At 37.8% G+C, this 26,786-nt stretch overlaps 1 long non-coding RNA gene across 1 annotated transcript; it reads right to left on the bottom strand.

The window, feature by feature from the left end:
• Window positions 1-1,356: 1,356 nt before the first annotated feature.
• On the bottom strand, window positions 1,357-26,748 carry LOC136991288 (uncharacterized). The gene is made up of 4 exons (XR_010883470.1): window positions 26,330-26,748; window positions 14,881-14,957; window positions 8,288-8,454; window positions 1,357-4,384 (listed from the first exon to the last, which is right to left on the bottom strand). It is a non-coding gene; the product is annotated as an uncharacterized lncRNA (long non-coding RNA).
• Window positions 26,749-26,786: the final 38 nt, after the last annotated feature.

Raw genomic sequence — 26,786 nt, forward strand, 5'->3', positions numbered from 1 at the left:
CTTAAAAGTGCATCAAATAACTGGATTTTCCTGAAAGAAACTATCTTGAGTTTCAGTTTGTCTTTGAATTAATCACTTCAAAATGTTCACTAGCTTATATGGTCTTATGTGGATTACAAACCTGACTATCTTAAGTGTTGTTAAGGTGCTCATCACCATAGTAATTAAGGCGGATAAGGTGGCATTGTGTCTGCATCCTAAATTCCTTTCTAAATTGATGTTTGAGCACCAGTTTAATCCCACCAGGAGTCTTCCCCTCCTTCTCACCCCAGGTAAGCCTTGTTTCACACAATGAATCTGAAGTGTCCTTGAAATTTAGTGAGCTGTGCTGCAAAGTAACCCCCATCAGATTTAAAAGACTCCAATTAGCATTTGTTATTGTTATCATTATCTTTGTAATTAAAGTACCAGACATGGGATAAATGACATTTGCAGCATCCAAAATAGTTATAAATATTAAAGTTTTTTAAATATTTATTAATGAGTTGGGAATACCATATATAGTAGGTAAGCATTCATCTCTGCTAAGGCAGATCTTTGTAGGCTCAGCAGCCTACAAATGTGTTGTCCTGACTCTTAGGTAGGGCTGTCCCATGGATGGGCCTAGGGGAACCGCTTCCACTTTTGAACCCCCATTATATATAATCGTGGGAGGTGGGATGGGGTTAGGAGAAAGGGGGGTCCTGTCTCAGGCACTGAAAGGCTCACTGTGTTGCTGTACCTATGAGTCAAATTCCTGAGACACAGGGACAGCTACCCTTAATTGCCATTCTGTGAATGTGAGCTTCCATCACTACGTTCGGTTTGCTTTCCCAGTGTCACAGTGGGGTTCCTGTACAACACTGCTTCCATAGTTTGCTCATTGGTTAATATGGGAATAGTTTCCTGTATTTTTCTGTATTATTTCTCCAGATGTAGTTCTTCAAGACCTCTCCCTCCCGCCACCCCATTTTATTTCTGTTAAACATCGACTTGATTTCCTTTTTGTGACAGTCAGTGTGGATATATCTGATTCTGCTTAATAGATTCTACCTTATATGGTTTTGACCTTGTTACCAGCTGACAACATTTGTCAAGAGAGACCAGACTATCGAAAACATACTGCATCATCTATTGCATGTCTCTTGCACGTTAGATTAAGCTTTGAGATGAAATTGTTCCTTGGAGAAGTCAATGGCAAAACTGGTTTAGCGGAAGCAGGATTTCTTTTTACTAGTCTGTTTGTCACAAGCATCCAGCTACTATGTTTTCCCTAACTATACTGTGGGGCAGATCAGACAGGTGACTGTAAGGAAAGTGATATTTTGTTTAACTAAGGGATACAGTTGGAAAAAAACAGACACACTTTAGGCATGCCAGCTCTGAAAGCCTTAAACCATCATGGCTTTAATGATCTGAGTCCTGTAACATGAAAGATTTTGGAAACATTAGTTCAGGAGTTTCAAGAGCAGGGTGAATAATTTTTGTTTCATAATTGAAATTCTGAATATTTGAGATTTTGTTTGCTGGTTCTCTGAATCTGTGGCATATTCTTTTGCAAGAAATAGCTACTGGCCCAAGCCATTAGGTCATATTTATATTAGAGAACATTTGCCAATAAAGTTGTAATAGCAAGTCTTTCTAATGTGCATATATTTACTAATATAAATATTTATTTATGCTGATATATTCTTGGTTGGTAGGCAATAGAACCTATATAGTGAAAAGCACTTTTCTGCTAGTATAACTATATATCCCCTATGACTTTTATCAGTATAAGAAAGTTGCCAGAAATCCATCCTACCAGACAGAACAAAAATGTCTGATGTGGACCTGATGTGAATGCATGTCTCTCTCTCTCTCACAGGTTTGGTATAGTATTTGTCACTAGTATCCAAACACTAGTCTGCGTGTTCCAGACTATGCTGTGCTGAGATGGACACCACAATGAATTTACTATTCCCTGCTCTAGCTTTTCTTGACAGTCCTGTCAAAGCTCATTCAGCTTCAAGTATGGCAGCACTGATACACAGCTTCTCTTGGTGTCCAAGCCATGACATCTAGAGGAGGGTCATAAGAGTCTTCTTTATCCATCACGCTGTGAATTTACTGCAGGGCTGGTTTACCTGAGAGGTAATTACAACAATCTTTGCTATATCTTGCAGCATTGTTTTGGCAAGTCTTTGACTTGTGTTTCCAAAATCAAAATATTTGTCCTGTTTCTATGTCTCAGGCAGTTATTTTTAATCACTGGCTTGCTTTTTTTTTTCCAATATGGTTGATTTAAAAAAGGAACATGAGACAAAATCAGCATTTTTTTCTTTCTGATTAATGACTAAATCTTAATTGCTTATGTACGTGGAGGGTGCTGAGGGGCAGGGAAGAGACCCATGCCCTTTATCAGCATTGCAGTTCAAGCATACAGTCACGCAATCAAAGATTTTTTTGACATTTTTTCTTCAAAAAATAAATGTTGTGATAGCTTCTCTATCTTCCTCTAAAGGTAGCGGAAAGATTTCCTTTAATACAAGTATGTATAATTTGCATTCTGCCTGAGGTGTAGTAGCTCTTTTCAAGTGAGCAGGTAACAATGATAGTCTCTGGTCTGAGTGAGGCAGGTACACCATCTGCTGTGGAAGATACAGAATAAAATCAAATACCATTTGAGAGGATAAAGAATGTTTTGTGTGAAACAAAACATTTATTTTAAAATATTAGTTTTAGTTTTTTAGGAAAGAAATAGTCACAGTTCAGGTTTTCAGTCCAAAACTCAGTTTGGAAAAACAAAAATGGTCCATATTAGTCGTGGTTTCTTTTGCCCATTTGTAGGTTACATCAAAAGGAGCCAATTGTAATTTGTAATGTGTAAGTGAAAAAAAAAGCAGTTTCAGGAGGAATAAATCATATCTACTTGCAGACAGAGGGCAGTTCCAGCATCCCATTCCTCCTTCTTACAGTACCTTCCTTTAGCAGACTAGATTCAGTAGGCCTGTGTTTCCTCTCTGATTTTGGACTTACAAAGCAAATGACTTTTCAAGGCTCTGTTTTAAGTTCTTGCAGACCCCAGAATGGCAGGACAGCAATCCCCTACCCAATCTTGCAGCAGTAGATAACCTTTCCACTGCTCACATACGAGCAAGATCTGGACTGCGGAGAAAATAAGGACTTCTGCCATCCCCAGTCACTGCTAGGCTGCAGAAGAGAAGGAAGACTATGACCTGCTGCAAAGGGAGCTGTAAAAGTTACAATTCTTTTGTCAGATACAACAGCATGAAAAACTCACCTGAAGTTTACCCACTCTGTTTGCCTAGTAAATTCCAAAATGCAGATGATACAACACAATAAATTCTCTCTGCTATTAATATGGCTTCCTACGCCCTGCTACTCAACATTTTAAAAGCTTTCAACCCCTAGGTGGCACTACGTAGTAAAGTAAGGCATATTTAAGTAATATATTTTCCCCCTGCAGATGGAGTTCTTATTTAAAATGTAAACTAGTGTGAATTTGAGTATGCTGAATGCAGCTATTAGTCTCAGCTTGGTAATTCTTTTTCTCTGAATCTGTCTCTCAAAGTCAATAAAAAATGGCACCATGAATCTGATTTAAATATGATATTTGTGCTTTCAGAATGTTGTGGAATATATTTTCCTGGAAAATGATGGTGCATCATAACCTATTATAGTTTTTGTTCTGTCTATGAGCAGTGAATAAAATAACATAGGCTGTTTACTTTAGCAATTCATTTGCTTTAACAGGAGTAGATCAGTAGCTCTAAGCAGCTGGTGCTGTAGTTCCTTGCATCTCCAGGATATTTGGCACACAGAGGTTATTTTGGATTGGGCTTGGCCTGGCCAATTGCTATGCACCTCCATTACACATTTTGAAACTCTCTGAAGTGAAGCCATCCCACAAAACTTTACTCCTCCACTGTGGGACTTCTAGGAAGCAGCACGTTCCCCTTTCGACTATCCCATGCAGATGTTTTGCACCAGTCTCGGTCATAAAAACTTCACACATAAAAGCTTCACTTCTTATTTTTCTCACTCCTTCAGTTTCCGAGTGACACTGTTTTACTTGTTTCTGATCCTGCTTTTCACTTTGATGCTGGACAACACACATAGCTTGGTCCTGTCAGGGAGGAACGTTAGACTTCATCCTGCAGCCACAATAGCAGTGCCAGGAAAACACCCTGAGTAGCTGAGGCCTGCTTTCTTGCACCTAGGTTTCACAGACTAAAAGGAGAGACAGAATATCTTCCTGGGAGTCCTTGCCACTGTGACAGCTTTGCTTGAAGTCAAATGGAGATGCTGAGCCTGGACCCAAGGTCAGACTAATGGGACCATACCCTCCTTGAGATGTGGAACAAGAAGCTGCTGGCACAAAAATTCCAGGTGCACAGGTGTACTGTTGAGAAACATAACAAACAAGACATAAGGGATTTAGGGGAATGATGCCACAATATCCTCAATAAATTTTTAAGGTTCCTCTTTTGAAAAATGATTCTAATCTTTCCCTCACACTATAGTACCTGATAAATAACCCCTTCAAGGCACCACCTAACTCCCCCTTCCTTCATTCTGTATCTGCACTGATTTCCCTTGTCCATGGTATTGTTTTGTATGTTTCCTTCGTTTGTCTCTCCTGATAGTTCCATTATTTTCTTCTATTAATGAGTTTAATCCTTGGGATCAATCAAATTGTGTTATGACATAAGACTTTCCTAAGATAAGAAATAAAAATAGTTTAATATTATCTTTATCTTTCTCCCTTTCTGGTGTCAGCCAGAAGTTTGCTGCACCCAATTTCAGCGCCTCTGAAAATCAAGGTGGTTGTGGAAGGAAAACTATCTCTTATTATAGTACATTTGTGGTTGTGTACTTTGCTGTAGTGAAGGCTAGCCTAGAGCTTATGAAACTTTAGTTTCCACTTAAATGTTCACATTTACAGAAGATTCTTTATTTCAACCTAAGTTCATTGAGACCCGCTCCTTAATTGGCATAGAGGCAGATTTTCCAGTGTTACACACTTAATAGCAGAAGGATCAGATCTCTAAATTATTTTGTGATTATATCAGTGCTTTTTAGAACAAGCAAGAACTGATTTATTCATAACAATAGCATGTCTGCATAACAAATGTGTTTATGCCCAATGCTTCAAGTACTAATTTATGCCCTTCCTCATTGCACAGTACTTTGACCCTTCTGAGATGCAGAAATAGAAAGCAAATGTACGCATGTCAGATCAGAGGCTTTGAACAAACATATGGTTCCTTCAGCTCAGTCTTGAGAATCATTCCTCTGCCAACCTAAGCTCCTAAACTCAGCTGACAGATACACTTTGTACAAAAGTCTAGCACTTGATGTTCTTGGTATTGCAACAGTTAGGAAGCTGGTGTTTAGTGAGAAATTATGTGAAGTCTCCAAGCAGGAATAATCTATAAATGAGAAAAGAGAATATATGCAAATTCTCATTTATGACTTGTTTATGGTGGTAATTATGCTCTTAGTATATCTCCAGACATTCAGAGATGCTTTCTCTCCTGAGAAATTTCAAGCAATTTTTTTCTCTAAAGATACAAACTTCTTTCTTCTGCTACAGTATATTTGAGAAGCTCCCAGTTTTCTTGATCAGTAGTGAAGCAAAATAAGCTCTTTCATTTATTTTACTGACAAGCCCTATATGAGATGTTGCAAAAACCAAGAAATGGATTCAGTACAGTTTTTTGACCATCACACAGTGCAGTAAATCCTTAAAAACGTTTTCATTGTTTCCTTTTTTTAAAGTTTTTAAATGCATTTAAATAATTTTAAAGTATTTTTCTTCCAAAGCTTTTATGAACGTAAGAACATACAGCTGAGAGTATTTTATAAGTCACACAATTTGCTGAAAGATGTTCGACTAGTCTGATGAAGTTATTTTTTGAAGCGATAGAAGAAGGCTCATTTATTTATTATTTGCCTAAAAGAGTAGGCCTCTGTAAAATTCACATCTGAATTCTTTCATACTGCACATCTGCAAATCACGTTAAGATACCCAATTTTTTTTATTGTGAAAACCAAAGGGAAATACACTGTTGGCAGCTACCATTGTTCCCTGTGTGAGACTGTAAGGTTCTGACTCAGGCTGTCTCCAGTTCAATTTGAAATCTTAGTATTTAACGATACATGATTTAATATAAAGGTTTTCTCTTTTTTGGAGGAAATTTTAACTTGCTGTGATGTGTACTATGAAGAAAAAAATATTGTATATGCATCTGCATGGATCCAGGACAGAAATCTCAATACATATAATGTTTTCTTTACTTACAAAGGATTAAGGTAGATTTTTATTTTGTTTCAATAGTTTATGTTGACCCTTCAAGTTCCAAATATATTTAACTGTAGCAATAATCTCTGAAAGCCATTTTAGCTTGTTTCTATCTGTCCTTTCTGCCTACCCTAAATCAGTCGTAAATGACCGTGGCTTCAGAGAATGGAGGGAAAAAGCATAGTGCAAGTAGTCATGTCTTCCAAAAGTTAGTTCCATGTTAGAAAGATGGAAAGCTATTTAAAGAACGAAACATGTCTCAGGAGCTACAGAATCTGCGTGGACTGACATATGGCAGTCATATGTCAGCATATGCCTATGCTGCATGTACAACATATATCCATTTGCTAAAAATCTATTTGTGTCAAAAGTTGTAGCAAGAAGACCAAGTTACAATGCAGTTAGAAAAATGCACCAGCATAATGATATGTTTAATTTTTAATTCTTTGCAGAAGCAGTCTTGCACATTATTTATTCTTTTCTTGTTCCTTTTCTTGATCTCTGAGGCAATCCTGATGGTTAAAATAAAATAAAATAAAAATCGCTCTTGTTGTTAAATCCTCAGTGTCAGGAAAGATGGGACCAGCGCTAAGATTAACTAGAAAGCAAGTAATATAAACTTTCTGAAGTTTTGACTTTTGTATGACCCTTATGTGAGATCAAAACTCAGATCTTTTGAAGTTGCAGTGGAAAGACTTGAAAAGATGCAATACATATAAGCATGCCTCTGTTGAGCAAGGCATGTGGAATGGAGGGAAAGGAAAAATAATTTGGCTTTCATACCTTAACCACTGAGTCATTCTGTATACTTGTTTCTGGTTTCTAGAACAGAAATCCCATTCTAGACCTGAAAAATGTCCCTTAGGAAAATTTTGCTGAAATTAATATAATCTTAGTTTCAAACAGAAAAAAAAAATACTGGGAAATTTCCAATGCTAGTCAGCTACAAACTAGCTGTGAGATATGGACTAATCCCTTCCCCATGTTTCCCAAAGAAACATTCCTTCCTACATCCATAGTTGAGGATAGCTCTTTGTTGCAGAGTTTTAAGGCCTGTGTTGAAGCCAGTAAACTATATGTGTGCCTATTCTGGCAACCTAAAAAGCAGGTTATTATGAGCTGCAAATAACGTCAACAATTAACACAAATAGTAGTGAATGTTATATAATATTTGATGAGTTTTATTATTTTCTACGTTACTCTGGTGTAAATGGAAAGTGAGCATTTTAGCTGAGAGTAACTGCATGATTGTGAAATAGTTTTAAGGAAGAAGAGAGACAAAGCTGTAAAACTTCCAAGTGTAATGCAGTGTTGACTGACGTACATAAATAAAGAAAATGGATTATGTATTTCCTTTCTACCTGGAAACATGCAGTGAAGAATTTAGATTTCAAGCCAGAAGGTCAGGGAATAGATTCTCATCTCAAGATAAATCTAATTCTGTCAGCACCAAAGGAATATCACTGATACTGCTGCACGCAGGATGAGAAATTCATCCACATTTTTGAGTCTCAAGCATGAATGAATGTAGCAGACCAATGAAGCAATTATATAATGGTTCACTTTCATTTAGTGGGACCTGTGATACATACATGTGTGTCAAGAGCTAGAAAAAGGAAAGCCGCTTTTAACATGGATAGATCCTGGGATTAGACAACCACCAGAAGAATTTCTGCCCGAAGTTTGTTGCACTGAAACCTTTTGGAGGTTATTATTGTAACCAAACAGTTCATGATGGTGGTGGTTGAGGAGAAGAGGCTGTGAGATGTTAACTGTGGTTTCTGCTTCACTGCATTACCCTGTAATGACATTAGCACATATTTTATATTCTGTGAGGGGGATGCTTCCCTCCTCCACTCTGCCTCTTAGAAACAGTGAAGAGATGAGATCTGACACTTGAAAATTCTATAGTGCTGTGAACTCGTTAGGGTATAAGATGGTCTTACTGGATGCTGAAAAAGCTGCTTGGAGTGTTTTTGCTTTGTCCAGCTGGTGTCCTACCTTCTCCAGTATGATCCAAAATACAAATCTTCTTCCGGACAGTGTTGCTTTGTTTTTCACTTGACTTTACTAGCCTTGTCAGAGATAATTGGATTTGTGACGTGGTCAGATGTTTATTTCTTGATTCCATTGTCCCTTGCTTTGCAGGGCATATACGCCAGGAGAAACTACAGTAGAACAATAAGTGGGATTTAGCAAAGACTAAAAATATCAAGTCATACATGGACACGCTGTAAAAATCTTTAGGAACTAAAATTTAAGGACATGTATGCTTAAATATATTTTTATTCTAATCAATGCAAATATTTTCACTTAGCTTCTGATTTGTCAAGATTAAATACATGCACAGCTCTCTGGACTTTATAATATCACACTGCTTAGTTTGGTTAGGCATAAATGCCCAGCTAAACCTTATTGCAGATGAATGCTATTTTGGGAAAGAATGCACATAAATCACAGAAATATGAGGTTACACTTCCAGTAAAATCCCTTAGTTTATTAAGTATCAGACAAACAAGCATTGTTTATAAAAGCCATTGCCTACAGCCATAATTTTATTATACTTTCTTCCGTGTAATAGTTTTTGTTTTGTATATGAGACTTTGACACTTAGGCTGTAAAAGAGCTCTTATGCGATTCATTTTCTAAAACTTTGCTACTATTACTAATATTTTTTATAAACTTTTTTAAATACAATGAAAAACAGATATCAATAACTGTGATAAATATGAAGTGATTTAAATCAAAAGTCACAAAAGAAGAGGAACTCATTTGCATCTGCTGTAAAAAGCATGTAATTAGTAGCACATTCACTCGAAATGATTTATTCTGAAATGCCGTCTATCTGATTGCAAAAGTTTTGATCAGACTGGAGGCCCATACACAGCTTTGAGAATAAATATATGTGTATATATATACATACACATGTATACATACACACACACACACACACACACACAGATATACAGGACCCTCAGCACACCACTGCGGAAGTCACAGCGGATATAGTAATTCATTTTTGTCAGCCTTTTGTTTGGGCTTAGAACAAGAGTAAATCAACCATGGATTTGGATTCAAAGAACAGAGAAACTGCTAAACATTCACTTGTTTGTTGCCATGAGATATGTTTTATACATTTTATATGATTAAGAGTATCAAGGCAAGAGGGAGACCAACAAAGCACTTAAGCCCATACTTAACTTTAATTTTGCATTTAAATCCTAATGAAGTCAATATCTATGCAGTTGGAGCTATGCCAGCATGTAGCTGAAGACATGACTGCCATGATATTCTATCCTATGTCAGCTTGTTGTTATTAAGTTTGTAAGCAGAAATGTTGTGAGACATTCGGATTACTTTTAATCCACAAATGTTGAGGTATGTAGCTTAATGAGAAACACGTCAGCAAAATTTTGATATTGACTGGTGCAAAAGAATAATAAAATCAAAGAGTAACTATCTGTCACCATTTCAGTAAAAACCAATGGGCCTGATTTATCTCTATTTCAGTCTAATTTTTTTATTAGCATAGCTCCAATTCTTTCAATTCACATAAAACTGGAATAGCACAGATGCAAATCAACTGAGTTTGGTTTCATTTTGGACAGCTCTTTGGAAACACCGGCAAATGCACAGCAAGGTCAACCTTCTTCATCACAACTTACTACATTAGCTGAGAAGCAGAAGGGGAATAATACTTTTTCTAGTTATAGTGCTTCTATCCTTCACACTGTACTGATTTATATGAGCAATTGGTCCATGCAGGTCCAAGGAAGACATCTAGTTTGGTTCTTCAGCTCATTTACTGCTGCATAACACTGTATAAGCAGATTATCCACCTAGATTCTGAACCCATTTTTCTACCTGAGTAGGAACGTCATGAATGGACCCACTAACATTAGTGGGATGAGGCACAAAGTAAATTTTTACTAAGCTGGAGTAAATCTATCAGAATCCCATAATTTATAGTATCATTATTTCTATTTAGCAAATTAATGAAGGAAGCCTTAATTATCTTTTGCCCCAGTGTATTGCATTAATTAAAAATTCTGTATTAATTTTCCTTGAGGGTAATTATAAGAAATGTATAATCTCCAGGCAACAGTCCATAAGGATATTTGGTGTATCACACTTATTTTGTTACATTAAGTCTGTGTCTTTTTTAATATCTAACTTCAGTAAAATAACAGTTTATTTATTTACATGGCATCTAATACCAATCTTCTGGCAATAGTAGCAGTAAAAAAAAATTCTTTTCCAACTATATCTACTATTGTGGAATTGATTTTTTGGGGAGAGAGGAGTAGAGCTATGTTAGGAAAAGTAAATTCCCCAACAAGCTATTTAAAAATACAGTAAATAATTAAAGAATTAAAGCAGCAAAAAAAGCAAAACTGCTTTGTATGATTTTATTATTAACCTGTTGCAGTAATGGTTAGCACTTACTTTTATATAAACATTAAGAGTTAAAATCCCCAAATTTTCTCTAATATTGCTCTGTGCTATTAAATCATACTGTTCTCAGCACTAAAAAGATAGGAGGAAATCTTTGAAGGTAAAGAATCATGTATACACATCAACATAAAGCTTATCAACTTTTATTTATTGTTACAATCCTTCCACAATACATTGTTAATACCAAGGTTATATCAACTACCATGAAGTTCTAACTAACTTAAAAAATGCATGTTAGTCCACAAGATATTGCTGAGGCTATAGATCTTGAGGAAGCTAAAATAAGTTTAGATATTTGCAGAAGAAACATGAACATCTGATAAGATAAAGAGAAAATCCGCAAACCCAACAAAACCTAATGTAAATCAGAAGCCAACCTCCAATTTAGAAAGCAACATTCCTCTAGTCATGTTGTTGCATTTTGTGTCATTTCTACACGAACCTTTGAAATAAGACTGCTGCAAAGTGACCTGTGTCAAATGCATACATCCCTCTTTTCAGATCCAGGGTCTTCCTTAGTGACTGGCATGAAAATAATGGGATATCCCCTGCTGTAAAAATTTCTTAGAAAACTACCAAAAGCTGGCCTAAAATAAAACATCCCCAGACCTGAAAATCGAGCCCTGGAGGCTATGAGTATGGCACATAGCCCCGGGATGACAAGGACCCTCTGGGCAGCACCAGAGGGGAAGTCTGTCTGGCCACCGCTCTGGCGTCTGCTGCCCCGGGAGCACTGCCATCCTCGATGCAGAGACAGCTGCGGCTCTTGGAAGGCAACCTGCCAAGGAGGTGTGTGGATGAGCTGGCAGGGGACCAGTAAGTTTCTGACAAAAATCTGACAAGCTTGAGTTCCAGGAGATTTCTTATTTAAAATGTAAGAATACTAGTTTCTGTTCTTGCCAGAGGACTAACTCATTTATATTAGGAAGTGCATTTTGTAAAAGTATATTTTCTCCCTCCAAAACACACCTGTTGAGTAAAATGTAACCTAATAATTTTTTATCAAGTTCAGAGAAAAACACACATTAAGTAATATGTGCCTAATTAGAAAAATTGGCAGTGAAAGTAGGACTACATAATTCACCTGGTATGCCAGCGTCATCTATTGCCTGCATCATGCAGTATTGTGCTTTGTAGAAATACTGAAGCTAGTTCTAAGAGATGTTGCTGAAATCTCACAAGCAAAGTATTTGCTTAACCATGGCACTTCCTTCAGGCAAGCTAAGGCCATGGGCAGACAATGACTATTAAAATGGTTGTGCAGGTTTAAAATTTATCTCCCTTCCAAGTTTTTTAGTGATTTCCCTTAGCTAGAAATAGTAGAAAGGATAATGCGATGTCTCCTGATTCAGCTCAGTATGAAATTGCCTTAGTACAAACTTTAAACAGCCTCCAAAAGTATTTTAGACATGAAGTAGCCTGTATTAATGTTAATGTGGTTATATTGCTTATCATATCTGAGCTAGATCCTTCAGCTTGGATTGTGGAGTGTAGACAGACTGGATAAGTTTTGTTCACATTTTTAGAAGAGCAGGAAATTCTGCAGCTTTTCAGTCTCCAAAGAGTATAGCAATTAAGCAATTAAGTAACAACTAAATATCTCTGAGTAGCTAAACTCTAGAGGAGTTTAGCAGCCTTTCTACACAATAATTTATTTTAGGAGACTGGAGGTTGAATTCATGCTGATGAATCCAATTTTCCTTTTGTACTCATGCCACTGGTCACTGTGACCAGATGACTGACAAGCCATGACCCGAGAATGTATTTCTTTACACCCAGGAGCTCATTATAAGTCATGCTGACAAAGTTGCCTCCTGCAAATACTTCCATCTTTCTGTGTTTGGTTTTCAACATTCTGTCTTCAGGATTTCACAGCACACTTAGGATCCTTGCATCCACCTAAGCGTTATTCAGCCTGAGGCCTATCACTGGAAAGCAAAGCATCTGTGTGACACATTGTGTTCCTTCAGTTCTTAAAACTGTTATTTCAATTTGTTATTCAATTTGCTAAAAATGAAATTTGTTATTGCTAGATATTATTAGGAAGGGAGCAGAACAGAGGAGATTCACTATACTAGAAGCCTTATGAGGAAGTCACAGTTTCTCTTGGTACTCCTGAGAGTGTATGATGAAGCAGCACACTAAAATGTGCACTGCTTTGCTAGTCCTGCTGACCATCAGGGAAGAAGAGGTGGCTTCCAATTTCAGCTGTTAGTATACTCTTAACTTCTGCTTATCTGCAGGGACCTAAAGAATCTGTTATGGAAGGAAAGAATCACTGTAGCAAAGAAGGATCCAGATCAGATAATCTGTCCTTTGCCAACAAGGAAAGTACCAGCATGTACAATAGCCTTTTGCAGCCTGGAATTTCTGTTGTACTAATACAAACTTTAGAGGGAAAATATCCTGCTAAAGAAAATGAGGTAAACCATACTGTGATGGCAAATACTCTCAGGTCTTTATTGTGAGCACAGGGGAGAAAATGTGTTGATTTTAAGAATTCTACTCCTCTGTTTTTGGTAGGAATGTTTATATGTGTGAAGAGTAATAGACTGGCAGTGTTTCAAGAGCAGATTGTATTTCTCACCACAGACAAGCATCTCTCATTTTATTTTGGCAACAAAAGGTGCTTCTATTCATATCTGAGTTAAACTTCTCATGTAGTTTGAGTTCAGTGCCTTTTCAAAAGGGAAACCTCATCAAGAGCAGTCTTTTAGTTTTGTTAGCATGCATGTTTCATGTCCTAGCAAGGAGCTGCATTGGGCTGGTGTACCTCTGTCACAGCACGGTGTCAGCCCAGCTTCCAGGGAACTAGGCCTTATCCAGCCTAGTCCTCAAGCACCTGTCTAAGGAAACAGAGGAGGCACGAACACCGCTTTCTTCAAACACTCTTGTGAAAAGCCTTGCCGCAAAGCTTCTGCATTATACATCTCAAATTTTAACTTTTCTGATAAGAGGAAGAAGGTGATGGCCAACTCTTCTTCCCTGATGGTCAGCAGGATTAATAAAGCATAGATGCACCCAGTGCACATTTTAGTGTGTTGCTTCCTCATATACTCTCAGGATCACCAAGAAGAATTGTGAATTCCTCATAAGGCTTCCCTTACAGTGAATCTCCTCTGTTCTGCTCCTTTCCTAATAATATCTAGCAGTATTCAGCATACTTCTTCATACTGTATTAGAATATGATAATACCTCTATACATTAAAGAGCCACTGAGGTCAATGAAAACAGCTAGCAAAAGCCATATCATACCTACAGGACTGTGCTGCAGGAACTGGTCAGACCACCTTGTATAAGTTCTGGCCTTTCTACAGAGGAAGACACATTTATTTCATGTATCAGTAATAAAATGAATTTCTTTTTCCACCTTATATGTCCTTGGTCACCTGCATCTCCCATGAGGCAAAACAAAAGTTGCTTCTCTATGGGCAGTAAGGGCAAATGGCTGTTTGCTATAACAAGGCTTTCAAGAGCACTTGGTCATCCTGAATCTTCATAGAAGGTTCAAGAAGCTTCAAATAGTATTTCATTTGTCACAACAGCAGCAAATATAACATAAAATGTAGAGTAGGTCCAATTTTTCAGTGTGTCAGTAGAAGCAGCTTGCAGTTATTTTTAACTAACTTCATCAAAAGCTTAGCAGGCAGATACAGTTAATCCTTTAAAGGATTTGCAGGTATTCAGAGCTTAATAAATAAGCAAGGTGAAGTTAAACCAATAGAAGATTGTAGTCAGTCAACCAAAGACAACTTTTATGTGCTAACATTTTAAAAATAAAAAGAACAGCTTTTTATATGCTTTTTCTCACAGTCAGGCTCAATTGTCAATATCTGCCAAAATCTCATATTCAGATTAAATTAAAGTCATTAAACTAAACAACATGTCTGATAATTAAATCATCAAATACCAGAGAATTTCAGTTGATTGTTGTATTTCCACATTATCCTGCAAATCCTTCTAAAGGCAGAACTACCTCCTGAAAACGAATTAAAAATACATCCACTTATGCAATAAACAAACAATGAAACTATGATGACAAAATTTGATTTTGTGAAAAAGAAGAAAAGAATGAGACTGATTTTAATAGCTCGGATCTTGTATTGCTTGTATTCTTTCCTTCATAAAGGAATACTTACGGTAAGAAAGTCTCAGTATTCACTGACATAGGCTCAGCAATGGGAGATCTGGTCTCTTCAATATATTCATAAGTGATCTGGAAAAGGAGACAAATAAGAAGACAAAATTTTCAGATGATATAAAATTATTAGGGTGAGGAAATCTAAATCTGGCTGTGAAAAGCTGCAGAGGATGATTCAGTACTGAATGGGTGATAAAATGCCAGAGGATATTTAGTGTCAGGAAGTGTAACACACATGAATAGAGGAGGGGAAAATACACACACATGTATGTACATGTGATGTTAGATAGTATCACTAGCAATGAAATACTTCAGTAATTGACAGTAGTTCTCTGAAAATGTCTCAGTGCTTAAAGAAGCAAATAGAATCTTAGGAATTACTAGAAAAGTAGTAGAGAACAACAAAGAAAAGTCTTTGCCCTGTATACATTCAGGCTGCAGCCACATTATGAATACCATGTGCCGTTCTGGTCCTTTCATTATCAAAGAGGAGACAGCAGAATTAGAAAAATACCTTAAGGAGGATATAATAGAGAGGTATTAAACCATGAATGCTACAGAACAGGTGAGCTGGGAACAACTGTTCACTAGTTGTCAAATTATAAACATTGGAAGGCATTAGCTTTTCTTTTATTGTAATAATAAACAGTGAACACGTTTTTATTAGATATTGCAGAGGTCCAAACTATACATGGATCAAAAAATTCAGGAATAATAGTTTCAGCAGCAACAATTAAACAAAACAGTCTTCCAGCCACTGAAGGCTAGAAGAGCATGATGGAAAAATCACTGAATGCATGACTGCTTCCTTGCATTTTTTTCCCTAAGTATATACTTACTAAGACAGGATACTAGGTTAGATGGGCTTTTCATCTGGCTGAATACAGCAGTTCTCATGTACTCATGGCTAGACTAACTGAATTCATAATTTATATTATTTGGCATAGTTTTACAAGGAAATTGACCGGGACCTGCTAGTTCTTTCACTATTATTTAAAAAGAATAAAGAATTGTCAAATTGTTTCATTAACTATAGAACTGAAGAAGCCTGTTTTCCCACATATTTTTAGGGCTATCTCAGCTCTGTAAACTGAAATATACCTACAATGATAAAAGAAGAATGTTACTCCATAAGCCTATAATTAGGACCCTTCTATTCCCAGTTATTTGATAGTGGAATCTATTGTTGACTCTGCCATTTGAACAGAACTGTGAAACATAGGAACACAGGACTAGGAAAACATAGGAACATAGGACTAGAAAGGAACTCCTGAATCACTGTGTCTGATCCATTCTTACCTTTGCAGCCATATCGCTTAATCCCTTTCAGAAACTGAGCAAAGTCCCTTTCAGAACTACCCAAATCGGATGGCAAAGTCCCAAAGCATCTCTGCCTTGATAGAAAATTCTTTCTGATTTCTAGACTCAATGCATTCCTAGTCAGTCACTGACTTTTACCCTTGTACCAACACCGTCCTTTAGTTTAAGCAGAGCTTCTACCTCTCTGGTAGTCTATTCAGAGAAAGAAATCATTTCACCTATTAACATGCATTTTGCCTAGCTAATCAAGTCAAGCTCTTTTACAGTACATCTATCTTACAACATGGTATGCAATGTGAAGAGCCTCAAGCAGACTGGGACACCCATACAAGTCAGTATAGCATACTGCCAGTGCTATGTACCCACATATCTGTTTCTAAGAGCAGTACAGATATGTTAGCATGTTTCTCTCAAACTGACATGCCCTGCCAACCGAGAAAGCCATTCTTCCTCAACATGTATTCAACGTCAACTAATGTGGCTATACTGATCGGTAGTTCAGGTGGTTAGCTCAGGTATTTCCATAACATACTTCACGGTGTAGTGTAATATCCTCCCAGTCTCATATTGTAGACTTCTAATCCCATGGATCACCATACTGTCTCTCTTCACTCTCCCAGTTTTGGTTTGTCTTTCTGGAATGCAGAATTTCCATGGAACAGATTTTAATTTTCTCTTTATAGTATATACTAAATTCTTAACATTTCTGTGATAATCTTAGACATGCAAACTGAAAAGATTGCAGTACTATTTGCCTGGGTCTTCATAGAGTTTGAACTGCCAACTCTGTAGGAATGCTTAGCCCTACAAATCACCAAAATGACTCTGAGACTTAGGGACCACTTTATTACGAGAATTACATCACTTCTGACTACTTTGGTAGAAACTTCTTGTTAATATAGTAGTGGCAGATACTGAAATGTACAAGTATCGTCATCACTAAGTTGCTAAGAGATGTCTGAGAAGGGAAGTGCAGTTAAAGCAGTAGGAAATGAAGATGACATACTTCAAAGTAGTTCTGCATTTTTTTATAATCTATCCTAGTTCTTCCCGTATTCCAATCTCTCCCTTATACAGTCCATTTTGCTTAACTAGTCTGGACTTCTTTCCTCCTTCCTGGTTTCTCTGGCTCTGTTCCAAACTGCAGATTCGTTACTGTGAGCTGTTCTTACTAACAGATGCTGCACAGAGAACAAGGCTTCAGGAAACCTATCACTTACTGAATGCTTTGCTTTGCTTTCATATGGGCATGCTTAATACTTCTTTTGAATTGAGGAAGGGCAGAGGTCTAGGAGTGGGAATAAGAGCAATTGCTCAGACACTGGGCTCCATCCTGACACAAGCATGAAGGAAAGACCAGCACAAATCTTAAAAAAGGATTTGGGGACAGAGAAGTGCTCCAGCTTTATCTTGAGGCAAAGAAAATATGAAAAGCTCCAGGACACTAATAGCCCAGAGTGACCTGGTGGATGAGAGATGAGGTGCATCTGTATGTTTCATGGATGGACTAGAAATGGTGAGAGGAAAAGGGCTGTGAAAGATGCAGCAGATTAGCAGCAGGGACAGACTGAAAGCAAACAGAAAAACATTTAAAATGGAGAATGTATTTTTAAAAATTTTGTGACCTTCTGCACAGATTTAAATGTAATTATTGGCTATAACCACATAGCAAGAATTGTATATATGCATATTTATTCCTGTGAAAGGAAGAGAAAATATTACTGAAGTCAAATATGCAGATGATATGTATTTACCACAATATGAAACCCAGAATATTTTAAAGCAGTTCATAATGGTTACAACTTCCAGCCATTTAAAATATATTTGGAAATCTGTAACACATACTAGAGATCAGACTATGCAATTAAAGAACTGTATTTGCTTGGCTGATAGGAGCAGAGGAAGCAGAGCAGTGGTCCTTCCTCATTTGCATTCTGCCAACATGATAGGTGTCCTATTGGCACTGTACCTGGCTTCTGTGTTCATGACATGCTGAAAAAATGATTGAACAGGAGGAAATAACCTGCAAAAAGTCTCTGTGCCTGATTCTCCTTTCACATGCATTTTCTGTTGCTGCAATACCTTTTGCCTGAAAGAGGTTTCACTTGATTTAGTTCAAGTCAAGAGAAGAATCAGATCCACAATGCATCCCACCACCACTAAAACCATATACCTATGCAATGATCCCTTAATGTTTGTGACTAACGCTTTGAATGTCTGTCCACAGACAAAACAAAGCAATCACAGAAATTTCAGATGAAATCTGAATGCAATGTGATGTGAGCCAGACAAATTCTTCAGCTGAAATGCCACTGTGAATCTTTTTTCCAAAACACTGAACATAGTACTAATAAACATCAATACTCATTTCAAAGGCCTCAGAGTACCTAGCTAAAATATTTTTACTGCATTGATACAGTGAAGTATCAGCAAGTTTCCACTATAAATCATAATTTTTTAAGGCAGAGGCTACATTGGTGGTTTGTAACTGCCGATGTAGCAGTTGGGAAGTTGGGAAAGAAAAAGAACCAAACGCAGCCATGCCTTCAGAGAAATACAATGCTAGGCAACTACCCAGAGTGTCACCCATTAGCAAAATGTGAACACTTTTTACCAAAAAACTTGAATTTCTTGTAAAACACGTCATGTTGAATAAAACAAAGACATTTCCTCCCTTTATTTGCTTTGATACTTTTACTCACTCAGGTATTCTTTTTGTGAGTGAGTTTTATAGCACAATATATTTACCTGAAGTATGCAGGATTTGATCCTTTGTTTTCACCCTGGCAAGATTCTTGCCAAAGTAATGAGTTTTTTGTATATTTTTTGCTTGTTTGTTTGTTTGTTTTTTTAGCCATGAGATGCAGGATTTATTATTTATTGTGAGTAGATAAATTATAAAATACTCTGGTTTGGGTTTGGTTGTTTTTTTTCTGAGATAAATGTCCGAAAAGTCTGAATCACATACCTTTAAAAACACTTAATTGCAGATACAAAGTAACATTATTTTAATAGACCACTAAATCCTCAGCTACATCCATAGAACTGCACCCATCATATAGTGATAAACAGGCATAACTAAGAGTCGGATATAACTTAATATATTCATTTTAGGGTTAAACATATGCCTTTCACTTGATTGTAACTTCACTGAGCAAAAGGCTGGAAGAACAAATTGAGGGGTGCTGTGAAAAGGAAAAGAGCAGCGCATCTGTTGCTGTGTATTTTTCTGTCCTCCCGCACATAAGGGGAGAGATATATATGAAGTGCCTACAGTGTCTATTTTTAGCTATTCAGGCAAAGAGCCATCACATGGCCCTGTCCCCTGTTGCTCTTTTTATCTCAGGGTAGCTACAAATGTCTAGTGCTGAGAACTGATTTTCCACTCACAGTTTGATTTTTTTTCCTTACTTTGCAAATGTTGCCTTATACGTTAAAGATGTGTCTGAACAATACATCTCAATACTCTGGGAGCAGTTCCACTTTTACCTTTTGCGCATAACATCTCTTAACACAACATAATGATAGACATTTCAAGATTTAAATAAAAAACAAGAAGGCCAGCACTCCTTCCTCTCTAAAGATCCCTTATAATTGTTTATTGAATACGTTCTTTCTTTTAGGTTTCCTCTGAAGTGAGAACTGTTATTGCTAATATCTTCCCTCCCATCACATTTATAATAATTTTTTGAAAGCATTCTAAGACACTGTGAGGTAATTCTAAAGTAAATATTAAACATTTCTTCCTCCATATTGGAAATTTTTGTTCATTTTCTATTTGGGGCCAGATTTTTCTACGAATTCTCAGAGAATACAGACTGGCTTTACATTCATAACTTGACTGCATTGACCAAAGTCACCCATGTTTGTAGTTCTGAGGATGATTTCAGCAAACATCACTCTTACCAGACATATTATTTGCAATTCAGAATGCGAACAGAAACTGAAAGAGGATATGGAAGAGTATCTTCCTACAACATGTGAAACAAAGTATCAGTTCAAGTAGCAGTTTCTAAACCAGAAGTTCAAAGATGTACACACACATTTCTGAACTCCACAGCCCTTGAATGACTTAACTTTTAAAAGAGGAAATGGAGATAACTGCATAGGTTTGTACAAATAAATAAAAACATACCAAAAAAGTTCTACTGAAAAAACAATATATTTAATACAATACTCACATAACTAGACTATCCGTGTTCAAGCTAAGCACTCTAAAACACTAAACTTTGGTGGCAGATAAAAATGTTCAGTATCTCCCAGGGAGGACTCAGAATTTTGAAACATTATCCCCTTGTAAGATTTTTAGAGTTTTGGAAGTAAAACTTGTTTGAACTAAGAACATAAAACTATGTCAAACTCATTCCATTGTTGCACTGAGAAATGTTAACAGAGAACAGATGCTGTCAAGCACATCTTTGCTTTCCTACACAGGCACAAGGTGATTCACCCCTTTTCATTTATACTGCATGGGAAGAAAAGTTAAACTCCTTTATACCCTGAAGTGTGAGAACAGTAGCAGTAACCACCCAATGGGTGGGCCAGAGGGAAAGAACCAGTTAGAAATTAAGTCCTGTAGATGAAAGTTTCTTAGACCACACAAAAGAGCAGTTATGTGATGGTTTGGCAAGTTGTATTTAGAAGAGTATAGCTTTATAAACAAACCATTGCAAGGCAGCTAGAGTACAGGTTTACACTGTTTTGGCTACTCTGAAGTAATTGTCTCTATGAACATTCTCATTCTACAGAAAATGGAAGATATCTCACCTGATGCCCACTAAAGAGAAAGCGAATAAATGTTTCTTCACAAATATCAAGAGACAAGAATATGCATGAAGAAGCTACCACACTATAAATAAACATCCTTCCTTATTTTATAGTAACCTTCCATGTAGCCATGCCATCTGATAGCCAAAAAGACAGTATAAAGCAAGCCAGCCACAAGAGCAGCAGTCACTAAACTGCCAGGGGTAAAAAACTGACTAAAGAAGCAGAATTGTAAATAATGCACAAGAAGAGCCTGCTGCTGACAGTCTCCACAGTAATCAGAGATTTTTTTCCTTTTGTATATGTTTTTTCTGAATAAATAGTATTGCATCAAAAATGTACCTAAGACTTCTCCTGAAGAAACACTCCTGCTTGAGCCAAAGGAGCAATCATACTTACACTATGTGGCCCTAAAAAGAGTTGAATGTGCTTGAGAGGGAATCAGTACCTGGTCTCCCAATGGGAAGTGAGGGCATTCAGCTCTTGGCTGATCAGGCCCTGCAGGGTTATCTTCTATGCACAATAGCAAGCATGTATTTTTAACTATCAGCCAGACATGTAAAGCACATGTTAATTCCCACCAATTCCAACAAAATTTAAGGACATACTTAAAATTAATGATACATTTAAGGTGATCTGCTGCATCAGGTACAGAATGATAACTACTTTAGATTAAAGAAATAAAACATTGTCTCTGTGAAAGAAAACTGTCTCCTTTGCAACAGGCAATAATACTCTGCTTCATAAAACTATAGTTATGCCTCCACATTCTTAAAAATTTACAGTGCGGTATGTAGAAAATAAATTCAGACCTGGTCACACAGCTGCATGCTCTGCAGAGCTTGTATTACCAACCAGCAAAAAATGTTATTCGATGAATAACAAGATTTATATTTGGTCAAATGGAAAACAGAGATGTGATAGATGAAGCTGGTCATAGTGTAATGTTTATTACGGACTCATCTCATTAAGTCTCCTGGGATGTATTGGTTATTTCTAAGTATTGTCCATACGTTTATATCAACAAATTTCAGCAAACAGGTTGAAACAACATTCTGTGTTGGTGTTATCCATTTGCAATTTGTGCTATTGTCAATTATTCAGTTAAGTCATACAATATTTTCTTCCATTTCCTGACTGAACAACTGGAGTATTGTAAACAAGAAAATAATCAGTAATTCACTTTCAAGATTAAGTTTCAGATGACTATCTGGTAATGCTACAAAAAAGACACTTTCAAAAATAATTAACATCTTCATGAATGCTCTCTGAATATTCATTACCCACATATTCAGATCAACAAATGACAAATCATACTTGTCTTTCTTTTTTTAAGAAGGTTTACTTTGTACTTTTTAATAAACTATAGTTAAGGCACCAAAACATCTTCTTGGAAATGCTACATATTCTGCTTCTTCATTCCTGTCTTTTTAAAAAGATGCTTTCTGCAGAGTGAACTACCAGAATGTGTTGAGCACTGTGACCTTTATGATTTTGGTTGCAAACAACAAGGTCAGCATTGCTAAGAAGACAGTTTTGCCTTAAAGGCAAAATCTCTCCAACAACCTAAAACGGACTTTTTAAATGTAATTGAACTATAACAATTCATTTCCACAGGCTTATGAAAAAAATGCCTTGTAAATTCACAACCAATTTTATAGCATTTGGCCACTGACAATGCATGCAGAGAGAAGCTGACCCATTATTTTTTGAATTTCATACGATAATTCAGACAAAAGTTTTTACATAAAGAATGACAGCCAACAAGGACCCCTATGTTAAGAACAAGCAGAGGAGCGCAGAATAATCAAAACACACCAGAAACTGGAAAAGGTCCAGAATTTACAGGACACCATGACCCCATTCCTGGGCTCAGTACCAGGCCGTGCACAGGAGGGGTCTTCCCCTGTTCCTTCCTGTTGGTCCCTGCTTGGTCAGCACAGTGTAACTAGCTCACAGCTACACAACTGACTCACTGGCAGGGTCTGCACTTTGGCAGCAGCCCAGCGCAGCTCACAGAGGAATCTAGATCTTGCCTGCATTAGGAAATGACATTATTTTAGCAATGTTGTCCATAATTTGCCCTTGTGTATGTCCATTGCCATGGACAACGTTAGTCCAAGTTAAAACTGTTGCTAACAACCCACAGCTGAAACGATGCTATTTCTCAACATAGTTGAGGCACCTGATTCTTCATTATCTTTGTGTACTTCACATAGTCACATCCTGCAAGTGACACAGTGACAGGGTACAAGACACTGTCAAATCAGAATGGTAGTTTTCAGGATGGATATACACATACACCACAGTATTTTAAGAAAACATATTTTAAACTTGTAACTTTAAACATACAGTGTGATACCAGTGGAAAGACCTTATATTTAATGTGCATGAATAAATAAGTACAGGAGGGGTGAAGTAGTAGAAAATCAGTCTTTTATGTATGCTGGACATCATTACCATCAGTTCCTGTTTGCTGTCACCTTTAGGGAAAAAGCTGCATGGAAAGGTTGTTCCTATATATTCACCAGATAATCTTTGCCAGACAGAAAATTATTTTACAGAGAAGGATGGGAAAGAATGTCTTATAGGCTTTTTTTCTGTCATATGGTTGCTTCATCTTCATTACAGGCTTTTTCTAAATTTCCTCCCTCTATCATGCTGCACAGCTAATTTTGATAATAATTCTCTCTATATAGTAGCCTTGCCTTTTAAGCAAGGTAGTCTATCAGAGTACTATATAGTTGATAGAGACATGATTCTATCATTATTTTTATTTCCCTCTTGTTTGTTTTTTTTTTTTTTTGGCTGTCTTAAGAATGTATGAGTGTATGATGACCAAGCATTTCCCTTTTCACCTACTCCTCTGCAGCTCCTCAGAGAGAAATAAAATGGAGAGGAGGCAGAGCAGGAGGGAGGTACTGATTCTGGTAAAGGTAGCATCCAACCGTCATCAGTTCTGTCAGGTGTGACAATCTGATATGTGAAACCTCAGAGAATTTTAATCGTAAGCATCTCTTTGAAAGGTACACAGCAAAATCCTCCATTACATGAGAATGAGACAGTGAAAGCCACCTTAAAAACACTCCAGAGTGAATGAATGTCAGGGGAAGGAGGAGGGGAGAGAGAAAAGAGGTGGTCTCTCTTTCACTACAAATAAGCTTTGGCAAGTTTACAGTCACCAGATACATTTTTTTTTCCAGCTAGCAACACTAGCCTCTATGAAAACAGAAGAGCAGGAAAACTGCAGCACCTTTTCTCAACATCAGTATTTTCCCTACTCAGCACAAAGCAATATGTTCTTATATTCATATTCCATGTAGCCTTTTATTTTGTACAACTTCCACTTATTTAAAATATTATTTGCTGTCATACAAATTCTGGTTTTAAAAAGAGTCCTAGGGGAACAGCATTTACATACTGTGATTTTATAAAGTTAACATGCGAACAGTATGATACACAACATCATTTAAAATAACATGCAACACAGTAGTTTACAACACTTTCATTTCAGCATCTTTGTGAGTGAGCTGTTTAAAGGTTAATCATTGAATTTTAGAGATTTTTCACTTTTTAGTGAAGCTTCACAAAAATTCCAAGACCGCAGACCAGGACAAACAGCAGTTTATTTGTCAAACAAAATGCAAATTGTGTTAAAATCTATGTTATCCCTTTTGATTGAAGTTCAGTCAGAATTTGGGCTATTTGAAGTTGTTCCAGTTAGGAAGTGTATTATGGAATCTGTTGTTAGTTCTTTTTTGAAATGTTATTTACAAAGAATATGTAGACAACTGTTTATGTGAGAAAAGCAGAAATCAGGCAAGTTCAGTTTATTTTCTTACAGTTCCAGCCATCTATTTGGGCTAAATCTTGCCCTCAAAGCCTCTTTCCTTTCTCTTAGAACTGCAATTTCACTTGCAATTGAGCTAGCCTAAAGGTTCACTGCCACTGAAAGGGCATTCCCATTTCTCTCCTCTGTGACTTAACATTCACCCTCCCTCTACCTTCTGATCTTGCCTCTCGTGTTACTCTCTGTGCAGTCTTGTTCCTCACCTTTTGTTCTGGCTCTGACACTTGTCAAACCCTTCCACAAGTTGATTTAACTCACTAAATTGGAAGAATTCTTCTGCCATTCTGGTAATCAATTTTCTGCTATTTTAGTGATTTAAATCAGCTCACACAAAGGTCTGATGAAAATCAGAGATAACATGAGGTGGGAGTTCATAGCAGGCGATGAGAGGAAGGAGAGGAAGAGATAGGAGCAGAAACTCCCCTTTCAGCAGTGAAAAGCTGCTAATTTGTTCCTGTGTCTTGGGAAAACTTAGGGTCATGCTGCAAATATTTTTACTCATTAACTTTTCAGCAGCACCTCCCTGCTGGTCACTCTGCTTACCGGATGACACATCTCCACCAGAAAGTAGCCAGTTTTCTGCATCTGCATTCTGTCCACAACAAAATACTTCTGCCCAATAATTTTGCATCTATGATGACATGTACCTGTAATTTTAGGTATGGCTCTAGGTGCTCTAGGAGACCCTGCTTGAGCAGGGGGGTTGGACTTAGACAATCTCCAGAGGTCCCTGCCAACCTCAACCATTCTGTGATTCTGTGATGGCTGCCATTGTTTCAGATATCCTATACCTGAAGGACCTTAAGTAAAATTTACTGTCATGCATGAAGGGTGACCTATGAGTTCTGACAAGATCTCACCTGCTCTTCATTAAAACAACATATGAAAGGAGCGTTCATAGTTTGGGTTGCAAAGCAATAGAAAACCATTGAGAGGAATATATGAGTAAAAAACACGCATTATATTTTTGCCTTGTAAAGTACTGCTGAAAAAGCAGTCTTTTTCTGGAAAGGAAAAATTAAAAGCACAGTAGCAAAAAAACTTCCAGGTTTTTCCAAACTTCCCAACAAACTGCTGGCATATATGAGCTGGTAATACTGGCGCTATTTTCAGGTATCTCCATAGAGTCTCTGGGAATATAAGTTCTTTGAAAGAATTGACAGGTACACAAGGAAATGTCCCCCAGGTTATGTTTTCCCTGAATCAAAGGGACAAAACTCATCCATCACATCTTTATGGAAATTAAAGTGGTTCATGTCTTACCCTAGGAGACATATGTTACCTCTGTAAACTGAGGGAAAAGAGCTGAGGTGCTTGTTCGTTTCTTGTGGAACTTCTAGCAAGAGCTGAGTTATAAAAAGGAAGGCGGTCTGACCCACCCTTTTTCAGCTCTAAAGTGATACTTATGAGAGATAACAACGGGCAGGCCTCTTGGAGAAGATACGACCACCCTGCCCCCTAAAAAGACATGTCTTACCCCTCTCCACACTTCGTAAAAGACATGCCTTACCCCTCGCCACACTTCGTTTTCTTGGCTGCAAGGTGCTTCCTCGGGGGCTGGCGCTGGGCAGCGAGCGGCGCTGGGTGCAGAGCAGCAGCACCCACCCCGCCGCAGTACTTGGCACCGGTAACCCGCAGGGGCGCGGGCGGCGGGCGCTTCACTCCACCGGGGTACCGGTGCCCTACCTGCGGGGCTGGGACCGGCAACGGAGGCAGCCCAGAGGGAGGGCGCTGCTTCCCCGCGACACCTCCCGCTCGGAGCTCCCCGGTGTTTGATGAAGAGCGCACAGAGGAGGCCCGCGGGCGTGACAGCTCCGGCCCTCCCCTGCGGATGAGGTGGGCGCGGACCGTTGGGGTCCCTCAGAGGCGGCTGTTGGGGGCGGGCGCTCGCGCGCGGGACCCCAACGGCTGCCGCCGCGCGCCCCGGCGCCGGGGCCCCGCCCCCTGTCCGCGCCCCGCCCCCGACA

This window comes from Apteryx mantelli, chromosome 2 (genome assembly GCF_036417845.1).
Source record: "Apteryx mantelli isolate bAptMan1 chromosome 2, bAptMan1.hap1, whole genome shotgun sequence".
Taxonomy (NCBI): domain Eukaryota; kingdom Metazoa; phylum Chordata; class Aves; order Apterygiformes; family Apterygidae; genus Apteryx; species Apteryx mantelli.